The sequence below is a fragment of the Triticum aestivum genome, chromosome 1D, assembly GCF_018294505.1.
Source record: "Triticum aestivum cultivar Chinese Spring chromosome 1D, IWGSC CS RefSeq v2.1, whole genome shotgun sequence".
Lineage (NCBI taxonomy): Eukaryota > Viridiplantae > Streptophyta > Magnoliopsida > Poales > Poaceae > Triticum > Triticum aestivum.
In genome coordinates, this window is record NC_057796.1 from 159,266,911 (window position 1) to 159,277,189 (window position 10,279).

Consider the following 10,279-nt stretch of genomic DNA (forward strand, 5'->3'; position numbering starts at 1 on the left):
CCGCGTCCGCCGGTCCGCCGTCGCGCTCGCCGCCCGGCCCCGCTGTCGTGGAATTGTCACGGCAGATGTCCTCGAGCTAGGACTTAGTCGTGGAGCCATCGCAACTAGGAAGCTTGAAGGGGTTAAGTGGGACAAGGAACACGAGGGTTATACTGGTTCGGCCCCTTACGGTGAAGGTAAAAGCCTACGTCCAGTTTGAGGTGGTATTGACTAGGGTTTCGATGACCAGGGAGCTTAACTGCTTTGCCTGGCTTTCGACGAGATCTTTCTCCCCCCTAAACCGCTGCCGGGTCGTCCCTTCATATAGGGAGGCTGACGCCCAGCAGCTCTCAGAGTCCCGGCCGGCTCATAAGAGTGTCCGGCTCGGACTCTCAACTATTCTTGCCTTACACTACAAGTTCTACCATAATAATGATTGTAACTACGGGCCTTAAGCCATAGCCGGGTCTTAAGCCCATCTCTGGCCTATCGTCTTCAAGCTTGGCTCCGGGCTTCTGGCAACGACCATATGAGTAACCCGGCCCCTCCTGGCGGGTGACTCTAAGGTCTATATCCTCAACATTAGGCCCCAGATTGATTTGAGCCGGCTCATGTCAATCTTCAATCCCTTCGACAGAAAATCGCCGGCTTATACTTGTGTGAAGACCATAACCCGGCATGACGTCATCCCCTGGACTCCAGATAATCCGCCGTGACGTCATCTTCCATTAAGCCCTTTTTACTCCGCCAGATCCGCAACGGATCTTTACATTTACTGTCATCCCGAAAATCGAGGCGTTTCGTGAGGAGATAACCACGCCGTGGTCTCCTTGATTCTCGCGCCCACTTATGAGCTCTCCCTTATAAATAGGCCGGCCCGACGGGCTTTCAGCCACTTCTCTCTTCTTCGTCTTCTTCCTCGCGCCACTGCTCCCCTGCTCAAGCTCTGATGCTGCCGCCGCCGCGGGTCTTCTCGTCGTCACCAACTCAGGCCGCTGCATCACCCTGATTTGACCAGAGAAACGCGACGACCTCCGCGACTCACCAGCCCCTGTAAGTTTCTTCTGCCCTGTAGAACAGATCTGCAGTACGGTTCGAGTAGTTCATCCGTGTTCCTCGTAGTTCATTGCAGGCCTCAGTAGATTTGATTTTTACTGCCTCCTTTTGATCTTAGACCTGCATAGAACTATTGCGGTGACTGCTTAGCACCCATTTTATATGCAAGCAGCCCTCTTTGTGCTGCATAAGAACCTTGTTCGAGCCCAAGAACTCCCTCGCTTCTGTTTCTAGGTCTAGAAACTTTTCTGTTGCCCGACCATTTTGATCCGAAATAGTTACTACAAAGTGTGAAACCTGTTTTACCACACTTAGTAAAAAACTGCAACCATTGAATCACGGCGGTTTACATTTCCGGCTTAAAGAAACCACACGCCATAGAACCTTCCGGGTTAAAGAAAACCATGCTCCATAGAATCCTCCGGCTTAGCTGCGATAAGGCCGTAGGCAATCAAATTATTCTGAATCCTCCCGCGGCTTAAATAACCCGCTGTACTTAGGTATATACCATTAGTCCCCTTCATAAGCCGCCACCTTGGCTTTGAACTGCAGATCTCCTCCGGCTTATAATTAATCCGGACGTTTTCCTTTTTGTCATAGACTTCCGACTTTCACCATGCCTCCCAAAGCTCCCAAAGCCTCCATCACTTGCAACTGGATGAGGTCCAATGTCACCAGTGAGACACTAGCAGATTTTGTTAAGTCTGGATATCTGCCCAAGAAGGACGTCATGTCCTACCGTGCCCCCGACTCGTCAGAAGAGAGACCACAGCCAAAGGACGGGGAGGTAGTGATTTTTGCGGATCACATGAGCCGGGGCTTCGCACCGCCCGGCTCAAAGTTTTTTAGAGACGTTCTAAACTTCTTCGACTTGCGGCCTCAGGACATAGGACCCAACTCAGTGTCCAACATCTGCAACTTCCAAGTATTTTGCGAGGTTTACCTTGGAGAAGAACCTAGTCTGCTGCTCTTCAGAGAGCTTTTTTACTTGAACCGTCAGAATGAGTGCGCCAATGGGCCAAGTCTGAAGTTAGGTGGCATCTCCATCCAGCGGCGTAGGGACTGCCTCTTCCCTTACGCAGAGCCGCCCAGCCACCCCAAGGACTGGAATCTGACGTGGTTTTACTGCCAAGATACGTCGCCGGCTGACGAGAGTCCGTTGCCCGGCTTTCGCCCCTCGCGTCTGGAGCCGACTCACCCACTGTCAGACAAGCTGACTCAAGCGGAGCGCCAACCTCTGCTCCCCACCATCAACAAGATCAAGGCTCTCCTGGGTAATGGTCTGAATGGAATTGATCTGGTTCGGGTCTGGATATTGTGGCGGGTGATCCCATTGAGCCGCCGCCCTGGCTTAATGTGCGAGTACACGGGCCGAAAGGATGACCCTCAGAGACACAGCCGCAACGATCTTCCTGAAGACGTTGCGGAAGATATGACCAAGGCTCTTTTGAACGAGAGCCTGGCAGACTGCGGGAGGACCGGGTTAGCCCCCTTCTGCAAGACCAACCCAGCCCCAGCGGTAAGGTGCTGATCTAAACATCTTACCTGTACATAACTTTTATCTGAATCATTTTAAAAAAACCTCATTGCATTTTTCAGGCTGATGATAAATTTTGGCGGGTCAAATATGACCATGAGGCAGCCAAGAAGGCCAGAAAGGCGAAGAAAACCGCCAAGAAAGCCGCCCCTCGCAAGAAAGGAAGCAGGCCTACTACTTCAGAGCTGATGCAATTAAGCGACAGCTCCGAGTCAGAGGTAACCCCTGAGCCTTTAAGTCCTTGCTGTATTTGTTGTTTGTTGCTGTCCGCCTTATCAATACTTGTTCATTGACAGGATGACACCGGCGCAAGTAACCCTGTGGTTGAAGAGGTAATGTCACTTTCCTCCGACTCGGAGCCCTTGCCAAAGCTGAAAGTCCGAAGGGTAACCCAGAAAGTAAGCTTTTCACATCCTTTAGCTTATCAAGACCCTCAATTTATTTTGAAGCGACAGGTTCATGAAAGCCGGCGGCACACCCGGACCGACAAAAGCACCGACCTCTCCTCCGGGTTACCTGACGCATCGAGGAAACGCCGGACCGAGGTGATCTCAAAATTGTACCCTTTTCATCCTTTGGCAGGTGTTACACGTCAACCGCTCAACTCTTCTGACTCAAATTATCAGGAAACTTCCCCCTCTTCCGGCGACTCTATGCAATCAAGCCTGCCGGCTTTCAAGACCGTGCCCGGGTAATGATAACCATCTCATGTTATACTTTTGTCTTCACTTACCTATTATGCTTAATCATTTTGTCCTTTCAGTGCCCAGGCCAAGATCACCAAGAGGGCGAAGAGGTCCAAGCCGGTCGATGAGCCGGACTTGCCTGAGCCAAAGGCAGCCGCTCAAGAGCCGCCAGCTGCCTCTGCACCTGAGGCCGCAGCCCCAACCACCAAGACAACTACAGAAGCTGCTGTTAACCCGGAGGCCTCCAGATCGGCTCCCCCAGCTGATGACCCGGACGTGGTAATCACCCGGACGGAGTTCGTTGAGCCGGGGAGACCTACCGTGCTGGCCAAGTGCTCCGCCAAAGGGGAGCTGCTAGAGTCGCGCCGGGTTAACCTGGACCTCACCGACTACTCCAACTTGAACATTGGAGAGATCGTCTCCGGCTTCGTCAGCGAAGTGCACAAGAGCCGGGACGCCGAGATTGCTATGGTGACCCAGATCCAGCAGAAATCTGAGGTAATACTCTTCTGTCCTCTTACTTACTGCTTAGTTACCTGTACCATGCTAGCCCCCAAGTCGATGACTTATGATTGAGTATGTTGTAGACTTAAGTTCCGGCTTACTCCATTTGAACCGGCAATGTGTAGATAGAAACGTTCAATATGCATTAGCCCCCAAGTGCCAAGTGTCTTTGCTTGGAAAACGCTTGGGACTTTAAATTTGTAGAGTAATTGTTCATGCCATAACCCAGAAATTTATACAGGCTGCTGGCAAGAAGCTTGAGGCTGACCTTGCTGATCTCAAGAACCGGCTGAAGATGCAAGAGATGGAGACCCGGAAGGCAAACGCCAAGTTTGTGTCCAGCATCGCCGCGCAAGAGAAGCTGAAGACGGAGTTCGACGCTGAGCGGAAGGCGTGGGCCGAAGAAAAGGCCGCATTGGTGAACCGGGCTGAACAGGCGGAGAAGGCTCTCTCCGAGAAGACCGCCGAGCTCTCCGGCCTAAAGCGCCAAGTGTCCCAGATGGTGGCCTCAATCTTCGGTAAGCCATCTCACCGGCTTTCATCAAGTTTAGAATGTTTATATCTCATAATTTCATCCTTGTCGGCGGCTTATCTGACTCTGTTAAACAGGTCCCAGAAGTGCCAACCTGAATCAGGGTGTGGTGACCAAGCTGAAGGCCGTATACACCCTGGTGGAGCAACTCTACACCGGGTCACAACGTGCTCTGGCTGTGGTGGCCCTCTCCAACGAGGTGCCGACTCATCTGGCAGAAGTCCTTCGTCGGCTCGCCGTTCTGCCTCAACGGATCCAAGAGCTACGACGGGCCTCTGCAAGAGCCGGAGCGATCGCTGCACTGAGCCGGGCCAAGGCGTTCTTGCCAGAGTTAGACCCGGCGGACATCGCCCTCGGCTACCCAAGTCTGAAGGAAGACGGCACCGCCTTTGATCAGAAGGACTTCGCAGCTTGCGTGAAGGCCGTACGCCCGGTGGCCACTCTTATTGGCAACGATACCGATCTGACCAAGTATCAGCCGGGCTACGACGCAGAAAATCAGAGGATCCCTACTCCGCGCTATGAAGCCCTCAACTTGATCCCGCCGGCCGTCAGCACACTTTCGCCCCGGAGATTGACCCGGCCGGGTTAATTGACGAGGAAGCCCAATTCGAAGCTCTCAGCGGCATCGACTGGAAGTCATCAACTTTCCGGGTCTTGGGATCAGCCGGAGGAGAAGAGAGGAATGAGCTGGAGACTTCAACTCAGCAAGCGTTGTAATTCAGCTGGCGGCTTATCAATCAATGCCTCACCCTTTTGGACTCAATGAGTCTTTGTAATAGAGTAGGACCAATACTTTTATCCTTGCCGTGCCATCGTGCACGCCTTGAATGTTAAAGTCTGATGAAGTTGTCTCCTTTATGTTTCTCCGGGTCATAATCAATCCTTTGTTTTCCTTAATCTCAAAATAGCTGCCTTTAACTATCCTGCATAGAAGGGCAAATCACAAGTCTCGAGGCGGCTTACCGCCCTGAGAATCATAAGTTTTAGATATATAACCCGGAATATGAATAAAAAAGGACTGATCTCCAATTATATCCTTAATGCAGCCGTAATATCATACTTAGCGGCCTGCAAGCATACTTCTGGTTTAGATAACCCGGGTAATAAGGTTGGTACCTTAACTCCGGTGTATCTGTTTTAATGACACCTATTGTGCTGAACCAACACTAGAAATCAAAATTTAAACCGGCCAAGCGAGACCCGGCTGTACACACTTTGACATAATCAGAGAAATCTTGTGATAAAGCAGAAGAACTCAGGGGCTTCCGGTTCTAATTCGACCAGAGACCCGGCCCAAAGGGGTTAAGCTATGATTCGGATACGATCATATAGCCCCCAGTGGGTGTGGCGATGCCAATCAAGAGGGTACCGACAGCTATGTTCTCTTTGGTTCGAATACGACCCATGTTTGAACAGGAAGCCCCCAAGTGATTTTAAGAATTGTTTAACGACGCTGATTCGAATATGATCCACGTCGGTTCTCAAAGGGGTTAAACTATGATTCAAATATGATCAGAGAAAACCTCCCAATGAGCTCGGCACTTTGCCAATCAAATGGGTATCGACAGCTATGTTCTCTTTGGTTCGAATACGACCCATGTTTGAACAGGAAGCCCCCAAGTGACCTTATTACCTGCGGCTAGATTCGGATATGATCATAAGCCGGATCCTCCTTCAGGTTACCATGTTGATCTTGCAAAGAAAACACATGCACATTTGGAGGAGAAAAAAGGACAGAGGCCCTGCTTTATTGCTTTATCATAATATATACATGGCTGAGAGAAATATGTACATTATGAGAGCCGGTGGCTCAAGTGTAGTAAGGCCGTAGCTGAGCTATGTTCCACGGCCGACGGGTCTCTTCCTCCGACGTACGTGAATCCTTGTGCTCCGGGACGTCAATGAGGTAATATGACCCGTTGTGCAAGTTCTTGCTGACCACAAAGGGCCCTTCCCAAGGCGGGGAGAGTTTGTGCGTATCAGTTTGATCTTGGCCAAGCGGGAGCACGAGATCCCCTTCCTGAAAGACCCGGGATTTAACCCGGCGGCTATGATAACAGCGCAGGTCTTGTTGGTAAATCGCTGAACGGGCTGCTGCCACATCACGCGCCTGCTCATTATCCGCCTCAACATAAGCCGCCACTCGTGGTGAGTCATGACGGATGTCACTGGGGAGGACTGCTTCTGCCCCGTAAACCATGAAGAAAGGTGTAAAACCTGTAGACCTGTTAGGAGTAGTGTTGATGCTCCATAACACGGAGGGCAACTCCTCCACCCAACAACCCGGCGTTCGTTGCAAAGGGACCAAAAGCCGTGGCTTGATGCCCTTCAGAATCTCCTGATTAGCTCTCTCAGCTTGACCATTGGATTGAGGATGAGCAACTGAGGAGACATGAAGTCGGATATGCTCTCGTTGACAAAACTCTTCCATGACACCTTTGGATAGATTGGTGCCATTGTCAGTTATAATGCTGTGCGGAAAGCCAAAGCGGAAAATCACCTTTTTCATAAATTGAACCGCCGTGGCTGCATCGCACTTGCTAACTGGCTCAGCTTCCACCCACTTTGTGAATTTCTCAACTGCCACCAAGAGGTGGGTCTTCTTATCCTTGGACCTTTTAAAAGGCCCAACCATATCAAGCCCCCAGACCGCAAAGGGCCAAGTGATTGGGATCATCCTCAGCTCCTGAGCCGGCACATGAGCCCGTCGTGAGAACCTCTGGCAACCATCACATTTACTGACCAAGTCCTCCGCATCCGCATGAGCCGTCCGCCAATAAAAACCATGGCGAAAAGCCTTGGCTACAAGAGACTTTGAACCGACGTGATGGCCACAATCCCCTTCATGAATCTCATGCAAGATCTCTTGACCTTCCTCAGGGGAGACACAACGCTGAAACGCCCCTGTAACACTGCGATGATACAACTCGCCATCGATAACAATCATTGACTTAACCCGCCGGGTTATTTGTCTGGCCAAAGTTTCATCCTCAGGCAACTCACCCCGGGTCATGTAAGCCAAATAGGGCATTGTCCAGTCCGGTATGATGTGGAGAGCCGCCACCAGTCGTGCCTCCGGGTCAGGGACAGCCAAGTCTTCCTCCGTAGGCAGCTTAACAGAAGGATTATACAGGACATCCAGGAAAGTATTAGGTGGCACCGGCTTTCGCTGGGAGCCTAGCCGGCTTAACGCATCCGCCGCCTCGTTCTTCCTGCGGTCGATGTGTTCCACTTGGTAACCCTGAAAATGCCCAGCAATGGCATCAACCTCGCGGCGATAAGCCGCCATGAGAGGGTCCTTGGAATCCCACTTCCCTGATACTTGTTGAGCCACCAAGTCTGAGTCGCCGAGGCACCTTACCCGGCTTAAGCTCATCTCTTTAGCCATCCGAAGACCATGGAGCAAGGCCTCATACTCAGCAGCGTTGTTAGTGCAAGGAAACAGCAACTGTAGCACATAATGGAACTTGTCACCTTTAGGGGAAACCAACCCGACTCCAGCCCCCGATCCCTCCAACTGCCTGGACCCATCAAAGTAAATAGTCCAATATGTGGTATCCGGCTTCTGCTCGGGCACCTGTGACTCTGTCCAATCATTGATGAAATCCACCAAGGCCTGAGATTTAACAGCAGTGCGTGGCACGTATTTGAGACCATGAGGTCCAAGCTCTATAGCCCACTTAGCAATTCTCCCTGTGGCCTCTCTGTTTTGAATGATATCACCAAGAGGGGCAGAACTGACGACAGTGATGGGATGACCCTGAAAATAATGCTTAAGTTTCCGGCTCGCCATGAACACACCATACACAAGCTTCTGCCAATGCGGGTACCGCTGCTTGGACTCAATGAGCACCTCACTGACATAATAAACCGGCCGGTGAACCGGATGCTCCTTGCCCTCCTCCTTGCGCTCCACCACAATAGCCACACTGACGGCTCGTGTGTTCGCCGCTACATATAATAACAAGGGCTCCTTATCAACCGGAGCAGCAAGGACTGGAGGCTCTGCCAGCTGCTTCTTCAAATCCTCGAAGGCAGTATTAGCTGCATCATTCCAGACAAAGTTATCAGTCTTTTTCATCAACTGATATAATGGCATGGCCTTCTCACCCAGACGGCTTATAAACCGGCTTAATGCAGCGATGCGACCCACCAAGCGCTGAACGTCATTTATACACGCCGGCTTAGCCAGGGAGGTGATGGCCTTGATCTTCTCTGGGTTAGCTTCAATGCCTCTGTCAGAAACCAAAAAACCCAAGAGTTTGCCTGCAGGAACACCAAAGACACACTTGGCCGGGTTAAGCATCATCTTGTAGACCCGGAGATTATCAAAGGTTTCTCTCAAATCATCTATCAGGGTTTCCTCCTTTATGGACTTAACCACAATATCGTCCACATAGGCGTGAACATTGCGCCCAATCTGTTTATGAAGACAGTTCTGCACGCAACGCTGATAAGTCGCCTGTGCACACTTGAGTCCAAAGCGCATGGACACATAGCAGAAGGCTCCAAAGGGAGTGATGAACGCCGTCTTCTCCTGGTCCTTAACCGCCATTTTAATCTGATGATATCCAGAATAAGCATCCAGAAAACTTAAACGCGCACAACCGGCCGTAGCATCAATAATTTGATCAGTACGGGGAAGGGCAAAAGGATCAGCCGGACACGCCTTGTTCAAGTCCGTGTAGTCTACACACATCCGCCAAGTGCCGTTCTTCTTGAGTATGAGCACCGGGTTAGCTAACCACTCTGGGTGGAAGACTTCAACAATAAACCCGGCCGCCAAGAGCCTGGCCACCTCTTCACCAATGGCTTTCCGCCTCTCTTCATTAAACCGCCGAAGGAACTGTCTGACCGGCTTAAATTTTGGATCAACATTGAGAGTGTGCTCAGCGAGTTCCCTAGGTACACCCGGCATGTCAGAAGGTTTCCATACGTAGATGTCCCTATTCTCACGGATGAACTCGATGAGCGCGCCTTCCTATTTCGGATCCAGATTTGCATTGATGCTAAACTGCTGAGATGAATCTCCTGGGACAAAATCAACGAGCTTAGTTTCATCAGCCGACTTAAATTTCATCGCCGGCTCATTCTCCGTAGTTGGCTTTTTCAGAGAGGTCATATCTGTTGGGTCAACATTATCTTTGTAAAACTTCAACTCCTCTGTTGCACAAACAGATTCTGCATAAGCTGCATCGCCTTCCTCACACTCCAGAGCCACTTTCCGGCTGCCGTGAACCGTAATGGTCCCATTGTGACCCGGCATCTTGAGCTGTAAGTACACATAACACGGCCGTGCCATGAACTTGGCGTAAGCCGGCCGTCCAAATATAGCGTGGTATGGGCTTCTTATCTTGACCACCTCAAAGGTCAATTTCTCCACCCTGTAGTTGTTCTCATCTCCAAAGGCCACTTCCAATTCAATCTTGCCGACTGGATAAGCCGACTTACCAGGTACCACACCGTGGAAAATAGTGTTGGACTGGCTGAGGTTTTTATCAATCAACCCCATACGATGGAAAGTCTCATAATAGAGGATGTTGATGCTACTGCCTCCGTCCATGAGCACCTTAGTGAACTTATATCCTCCCACCTGAGGAGCCACCACTAGGGCCAAGTGACCCGGATTATCCACCCGTGGAGGGTGATCCTCCCTACTCCACACTATAGGCTGCTCAGACCACCGCAAGTAGCGTGGAACCGCCGGCTCAACAGCATTCACAGCCCTCTTATGAAGCTTCTGATCTCGCTTACACAAACTGGTGGTAAATACATGATATTGTCCACCGCTAAGCTGCTTTGGATTGGTCTGATAACCCCCCTGCTGCTGTTGATGACCCTGACCAGACTGTTGATTAAAGCCCCCTTGACCGTTCGGAGGACCAGAATTTGAGCCGCCGCCCGGACCATGAAAGCCGCCGGCGCCTGAGCCGCCGCCCGGGCCGTTGTAATTCTTAAAGGCCTTCATGATTGCACAATCCT